This window comes from Dipodomys spectabilis, unplaced genomic scaffold (assembly GCF_019054845.1).
Source record: "Dipodomys spectabilis isolate Male_0828 unplaced genomic scaffold, ASM1905484v1 ptg000387l, whole genome shotgun sequence".
Lineage (NCBI taxonomy): Eukaryota > Metazoa > Chordata > Mammalia > Rodentia > Heteromyidae > Dipodomys > Dipodomys spectabilis.
The window spans coordinates 1,208,787-1,217,289 of record NW_024871064.1 but is presented as its reverse complement, the minus strand read 5'-3'; the positions used below and the strand labels follow the sequence as shown (position 1 = coordinate 1,217,289).

The 8,503-nt window shown below is 35.2% G+C and overlaps 1 non-coding gene across 1 annotated transcript; it reads right to left on the bottom strand.

Annotated features, from left to right (window-relative positions):
- Positions 1–7,837: 7,837 nt before the first annotated feature.
- LOC122096740 lies at positions 7,838–7,945 on the bottom strand. The gene has a single exon (XR_006145379.1). It is a non-coding gene; the product is annotated as a U6 spliceosomal RNA (small nuclear RNA).
- Between the last annotated feature and the right edge of the window lie 558 nt (positions 7,946–8,503).

Genomic DNA, 8,503 nt, shown 5'->3' with positions numbered 1-8,503 from the left:
CTTTGCTCCCCAAAAACATTCATCTGAGAACATTCTAACCTATTTCGTACTCTGTGTGTGTGTGTGTGCGCGCGTGCACACACACGTGCACACACGCATGCGTGTACCTACAAATGCATAAAATTCTCTGAGATTTCCTTCCTATTTCTTATTGGAAAAGTCAATAATATGCATTTATGTTATCTTGAATAACAGAAAAGGAAAATTGTAGAGTCCAAATGCCAATGCAGGTATAGAAGCTAATTTGTATGCTAATGGATTGGATTCCTGAACCTTGAACCTAGAAGTGAGGCTAGGCAGAGAAACAAATGTTTGAAGTATTATAGAAAAATATTTTAAAATAGTTCTGATGAGGTTGCTGGAAAGACAAAAAAAGTGTTTGTAGACTTTAATCTTAAACATCAGTACCAACTTTCTCTTTGGGTTGTTGAGTCTAGCTATGATGTGTTCTTCCTAGGCTGAGGATGATATTTAAGTATTAATAAGGCCTGAAAAAATTGTTGAGGAAATGGAGCTGGTATTTATTTGGTTGAATACCTATAATATGCTAACCAATCTATGTATTATGAGAAAGAATTATCCTCACTGTTTTGATAAGAAACACCATTAAGTTTGAGCTGTTAAGTTGCAAAAGTGAATTTTGATTTCAACTGGCAAGGTTTGGTTACATGACACATTAATATTTCTATAATACATTAAAAGTGGAATAAATATTTCTCTATTGCATTCGCCAAAATGAAAGACAATCACTTGATATGTTCCCGCTGGTGCTCTGTGTTCACCAGGAAAAATTTAATAACATAGATTGAATATGAATTAAACCAAAAGAAAAAAGTGGAAGAAACAGCAGAGAAGTGTCCACCTAGAGCTTCCTTCTATGTCCTTCAGCCTGTTACTCGCACTGATAGAGATTTCATATTTCTATCTAGGCAGTACACATGGAGAGAGAGAGATCAGTGTTTCTGAGGAAGTGTAAGAAGGAAAGCAGACCTTTGCATACTTTGATGAGATTATAAATTATCACAGCCATATGGAAGATAGTTACAGCAATTCATCAAAAAATCAACAATAGACTCATCATGTACTCCAACAATCCTACTTCTGTGTATACATGCCTGAGAATAACCTGACTCAAATTCCCTACTCTTTAATTTCCCCTGCTAGATGAAGTAAAGCTATTGAGCATATGGAGAAGGCTTGTTTGAAAAACATTTGGAATACATTTTAATTTGCAAATCCAAACACAGCAATAGTCAGTCCACTTTGTTTCTGGCTTCATATCATTTCTGTCATGAGCTCTTCTGTGTGCTATCAAATAAATAAACATTTCTCACTCAGGGCAGAGCTCTGAAGCCAGATTAGACGGGGGCCAAGTGCTATTGAATTATAATTTAAGAGTGAACAAGACTAGAATAATTTAGCTCTTCAATCTGAATAGTTTACTGTGTAATATGCATGTTACTCTTGGAATATTTAAGATTCTCCAGCTTCAGCAACAGTGTACCCAAACAATGAGGAGAGGGCAGTAAGGCTTCATTTGCTGGATCTGACATTTTAATCTAGCCAAGACTTAGTATTTATCCAGCTGCTCAAATCCTCCTGTTGTTCTTTGCTTCTCTGATTTAATTTTCCAGTTATTTAAAAAAGACCAGCTATAGTGTCCTCATATGATATCATAATGAAGCAATAGAACAACAACAAAAACTCATTACATTGCCTAATTCCTTTTATTTGAAGCTAAATTTTCCCTTAAGTCAAAAAATAGACAAAATAGAAGTATAGATTGTAAAGTATAATAAAGCATAGCTAATGAGCTGCCCTATCTGGAAATTACTAATTGCTTATGGTAATTGAAATTTAAATGAACTTAAAAAAATAAAGCTGCCTGTTTCTCACTCACACAAAGCATTCAAGTTCTGGCAGCCATATATAAGCAGTTGTCATTTCATTGGATAGTGTAGATTAGAACATTTGGTATGTCAGGGCAATGAGATTGTGGTCCCAAAGTACAACCATTTGTTGCTCCTTTTATGTTTATCAAAACAGGTGAGAAATATGGTGGGCAATGATGTCTTTCAAGGGATACAGTAGAAAATGTCTAGTCCTATAGACTTTTTTATACAGCAAATAAAATAGTTTCATTCAGAACGCAGAGCTGGGAGCCTGTGGCTCATGCCTGTAATCTTAGCTACTCAGGAGACTGAGATCTGAGGATCATGGTTCAAAGCCAGCCTGGGCGGAAAAGTCCATGAGACTCTTATCTCCAATAAACCACTAGGAAACCGGAAGTGGCACTGTGGCTCAAGAGGTAGAGCACTCGCCTTGAGCTGAAGAGCACAAGGACAGCACCCAAGCCCAGAGTTCAAGCCCCACGACCGACAAAAAAAAAAAAAAAAATCAGACAACAGCTGGGAATATCATTTTCCTCATCATAAAAGTTAAAGATTTGATATGTTTCTCTAGTTAAGCCTTTGTATATATTTTACTTATACTTGACTTAGAAAAATCAATGGAACCTGGAGTAAGCATACTAAATGTATATATCTCTACCTATACCTGTCTATCTAGCAGTAGACAGATAAATAGATGAGATAGACATAGTTATCTATCTATCTATCTATCTATGCAAAGTCATTCTGACAGTCACAATCTTTCCCCAAAGATATGTTTGCAATACAGTAGTTACTTAGTATTTGCAGGTATATGGGTTCTAGGGAAGAGCATTATAAAGACAAGAAGCAAATGTTTAGGATGTATAGAGTTCTGTACTGCCGTAGATACTTGAATTCCTTTCTCCATGATAATCTTCTCCCAAAGACATGCCACCTTTCCACAAATCTAGATTTTTTTAGGGCATCATTTAATTAGAGCACATTCACTTTCATTCTGCCACTTAGCACTTTGAGAGATATATTTGCACAAATTTAAAAGCAGGAAAGCATTCAGCAGATTGCACACTGATCTAAACAAAACCAACAGTCTAGGATTGACCAAACTGAGCGTTGTCATGACTGTAGGGAATGTTAAATTTTTGTTTCTGAAGTTACTTTTAATTTTGTTTGTGTATTTACTTGTACCTCATTTGCTCAAAACAGAAAAAATTAACTCACAAATAATGAAGGCTTACTCTAATGTTTTTGCATCTTCATATTTTCTACCATGTTATTTTCATGAGCCTGTCTTTGATTCTATGTGTTCAAATATATGGTGAATTTATAGGTAAGATTATAAGTTTTGTAGTTCAGGCTATTCTGCCTAGTGTCATGCAGCACATCCTCATCTGTATCCATGATCAAGCTGAACTGACACAGGACAAGCCAAGACTCAAAGCAGCAGATGGTTCCAGCTGAACCTCAGACTTACACACACAGAGAAATATTTGTTGTTCTTGTTTCTGAAATTGAGACTGTTTCTTATGCAGTATATGTACATACATGTATATATATATATATATATATATATATATATAATTGACAAATAAAAGCCTGTCCAAACTTAAATATACCCGATCAATTTAAGTGTTCCTCCTACTTGCTTCTAATCATAAGGCAAGGATCTAAGTGTGCAGTGTGTGTATGTGTGTTTATGTGATAGAGACCATGTCTTGCAGAGAGAAAGACATGGGATTTTTACTGTATTGTTGTACAAGGGAGTTCTCATTGTGATACTTCCACACATGTATACAATGGACCTTGATCAAACTAATTCCAAAAAAAGAATTCATAACAATGTTGCAAACCCACAAAGCTTTCTACAATGAATTATGAAGAACTTATAAAGGATGACTACAATATGTCATTAGATGTACAGAATAAAAATTATAGTGGAAACTATAGCTGAAATCTACATAGGAAATGCTATAAGACATGGAAGATTATTATGGGATAACTTCTAATTCAGAGAAAATTAGCTACCGGGTAAGAGGCTAATGCAAAAGGCATTATATAGACCATTGTATTAAGAGAAGATGGACCATTCTTACTATAATGTATGCTCTTCATGAAAAGATACATGCAAAAAATAGCAAGGCAAACAATGCTTTTGTAAAAACAGGATCTGAATTTACCATTTAAAATACAGCATTGGTAGGGCACTGGTGGCTCATGCCTATAATCCTATCTACTCAAGAGGCTGAGATCTGAAAATACCAGTTTGAAGTCAACTTAGGCAAGAACGTCTGTGAGACTCTTTTCTCCAACTACTTGCCAAAATGTTGGAAGTGGGGCTTGACTTAAGTGATACAGTGCTAACTTTGAGCAAAAATAGCTCAAGGACAAAGCCCAGATTCTGATCTCACACCCCAGGATTCCCCCCTCCCTCACACACACAGTAATATTCATCTGTTGAAGCTTATATTCATAAAATCAAAACACTACAGCTATGCATAAATATATCCTCTCCTTTAAACTAGATAAAGTTTATCTTCAGCTACTGAGATTTTACAAGGTGCATTACTCAAAGCTGATCTATTTCTGTACTTGATGACAGTATCAGAATAATTGGATTCGATATTCTAAAGACCAATTCACTTGTGCTAACTAATATAGGTTTTGTAGCTCTAATAATGAGTATTTCAAATAAACTTCAGCCAAACAGAAACAAAAATGTTTACTTTGGATTAGAAAATGAAACAAATCCCTTCACATGAGCAAGAAAGTATTGGGTGAATACTTGAACCATTTTACACATTGCTAATAGCAATCCTCTTTCCACCAATTCAAATTCTCTTTTCCTATAACATATAAACTATATTTTCAAATTAACTACAAAACATTTGTTAGCACTTTTCAAGACTAACTAAGGTAGGATTGGCAAGTTCTTCCAAGTGGATCTAATCATATTATCTCCTAGAAATGTTTCAGAATGGGTGAACTGGAAGTTAGAATAAGCCAGGTACACTTTATGTAATTGACTCATGTGACATTTTCTTTTATTTCTTTTTTGCTTCTCATAAATCAATGGGTCCATAGGTTTTATAGTCTCCATGCCTGCAAAAAGAAAAAAACACATTTGTCTATGCACACACACATACACACACACACACACACACACACACACACATACATATACATGTTTACAGACAAAGACTTTGAGTTACCAGAATTGTTTTGTTTCTGTGGAACAATATATTAACACTCTGAATATACAAAAAAATTCTTCCATTATGTGAAAATTTTTTTTTTTTTTTTTTTGTCGGTCGTGGGGCTTGAACTCTGGGCCTGGGCGCTGTCCCTCAGCTCTTCAGCTCAAGGCGAGTGCTCTACCACTTGAGCTACAGCGCCACTTCCGGTTTTCTGGTGGTTTATTGGAGATAGGAGTCTCACGGTCTCTCCTGCCCGGGCTGGCTTTGAACCGCGATCCTCAGATCTCAGCCTCCTGAGTAGCTAGGATTACAGGCGTGAGCCACCTGCGCCCGGCTCCATTATGTGAAAATTTTAATTTCCCAATAGAGAGGCTTGTCCTTGGAAGCAATCAAGCAACTTGAAATTAATGAAATATTTTACTTAACAATTATTAAGTAGGAATATTATCACTGATACAGATCACAAAATAGGTTTGTTCATTTTCTTCCTTTGCCAATAGCAGAGTTTGAACTCAGGACCTTGCACTTGTTTAGCTGGTACTACATTACTTAAGCTACTATTCACCAGACTGGCCTTTTGTGGGTTATTTTAGAAATAGAATCCGACAGATTTTTCTGTCTAAGCTAGCTTGAAAACATGATCCTCCAGGTTACAACCTTCTAAGTACTTAGGATTACAGGCATTAACTACTTTTACCTCTTACTTCCAATCAGATACTTGTCAAAATATAAAATTAAAAATCAATATATAAGTTAGGAAATTTTATGGATTTTTGATATCTTATTCTATCTCAGTTGTGAATTTCTGGAACTGAAGCCATTTTCATTACAAAAAACCAACAAAACTAAACAACAAAAAAAGAAAAACCCCAAATAAACCACTCTGGATAGAAAGCAAGTAGAAGACTGAATATATTTTACTTTACTCTAGCTAAACATTCTTTTTTACCAGCAGAAATTTATCTCAAGAATACCTGACGAACATGTTCAGCATTAAAGACTTTCTTCCTCATGAGTTTGAGCCAGTTTGGGCTTAGAGACAACACTACAGAAAAATCTTTCTAGTTGAGTGCCTGTGACTCATGCCTGTAATCCTAGCTACTCAGGAGGCTGAGATCTGAGGATCACGGTTCAATCCCAGCCCGGGTAGGAAAGTCCATGAAACTATTATCTCCAATAAACCACTCAGAAAACCGAAGTGGTGCTGTGGCTCACGTGGTAGAGTACTAGCCTTGAGCCAAAGAGCTCAAGGACAGTGCCCAGGCCCAAAGTTCATGACAAAAAAAATGTCTTTGTTCTGAGGAGCGCTGAGCCCCAGCCCCTCTGGGCTCACGGAGTTGGTGGACTGCAATTAGAAATATACTTTTAAATGTGGGAAAACCGAATGACACTTTGAAGATAATGACCATTATCAAAACAAAATGTATAATTTCTTAATTTGAATAGTAAATTAAGTGTTTAAATGCTATTTGTAGTCGTCATATACAGAAAAAAGTCTTTCTGTAGCCAATGCAATATAGTTGGGGTTATTTAATTGTGATTTGTATAACACAACAGGATATCACACAAGGAGGCTTCATCCTGGAGAAATCTGGCCCAACAGGGTGAAAAAGGAAATGAAAACTAAAATAGTAGCTTTAAAAGAAAAAAAAATAGCTTCATGTTTCTGCCATGTTCTTACTAAAACACATTTTAAACTATCAAATCCTTTCATAGGTTTTTCTATATTCAGTAATACATTGAAAAAAGTGCGATTTTATTTATAGTTTCACAAATGAAATATTGTTATACTGAAGATCAATGTACAAGTAATTTTCATGTAAATTTATATTCCTGAAGTTTTATCATTTTGGACAAAGACAATTTCTTAAATAATTAATAATAATTAAAAGTTTTCCTTTATGACTGCATATAATTAGTTGTCTTGAATTAGTACTTGAAAAACTGGGAAGAAATTTTATTCCCTTTACATTAACCTGTGTAAAATCTTTTCATTTAAAAATGAATGTAGTTAAGAGAGAATATGCAAAAAAATATTTTCCTTTAGCAGTTGTAAACAACCAATGCATATGGAAAATATTCCAAGTGATTGTTTAATATTTTTATTGTTTTTTGTTTCATATTTATAATTAAAAGTTGGTGTTACATAATAAGCATTTTTGAATAATATATCACATTTTTATTATTTTTTTTCTTTTTTTATCGTGAAAATACTGTACAGAGGGGTTACAATTACATGGACAAGATAATGAGAACATTTCTTATCAAGCATTGTAGCCTCCTCCTTTGTTTCCCCATCCCATCCCTTCCCAGCCTCCCCCTGCCCCCCACCCAATCCTCCATCCCCCCACCCCCCAACCAAAGTTGTAAACGGTCTACCTGTATCCTTATTTAAACGACTTGTTTTTCCCCTTCCCCTCTACAAATTATACTGACATCAAATACAGTGAAAGCAGGGATTATACTGTGGGGGAAGGACATACAAAGCAACAAAGAAATAATCTTTTAAATGCTTTAGAAACAAATGCATGAAAGATAAAAAACATTTAAATACATATCTTAGGGTTCATTTTCCTAACATCAACTTATCTGACCTTTTCTGCTTGACTCATACATATACTAGATATTGCAAATAAGTGAAACCATGGGACCTATGTTTCTTTGGGCTTGGCTTACTTCACTTAATATAATTTTTTCCAAGTCTTTCCATTTTCTAACAAATGGGGCAATGTCATTCTTTCTGATGGAGGCATAGAAAAATATGAATGCTTCACGAATTTGAGTGTCATCCTTGCTCATGGGGCCATGCTAATCTTCTCTGTATCGTTCCAATTTTAGTATATGTGCTGCGGAAGCGAACACCACATTTTTATTATTGTCATGAACTTTTTTGTTTTTTAGTAACAGAACTCCTACTTTATAAAATAGGACTGGGCAGTCATGCACAAAACTGCAATGTACTGTAGTTACTTCTGTTATTGCTGTGATTTTCCCTACATTAGAGCTATAAGAAGTCATCAATTACTAATCAATCCACATAAAGATTAGACAGAATAGATAGGGAGCTATTATTCTCCCCACTTTACAGATGAGAGAGCAAAGACAGGAGAGGTTAAGAAGCATGCCACAGGCTCCAGTAAAATGATGGTATTTTACTTGCTAGTGTGTTTCTCTCCTGACCTCAAAGCACTAGACTGAATCACTAATCCTCTTAATTTGACTGTGCAGTTGGTAGGGGACAGGTACAATTATCCTCATTTTACCTTAAAGGAGAATGAACTGTTCTCAAATGAGTGCTTTGTCTAAAGTATTTGGCAAGAGTTTGAAATTAGCCTTTACTTTGTAATTCAGGAAAGTTACTTTTTTCCTATATCGGCATCATTTGCTTTTTATTGCTTAAATCTTAGAATTTAGAGGCAA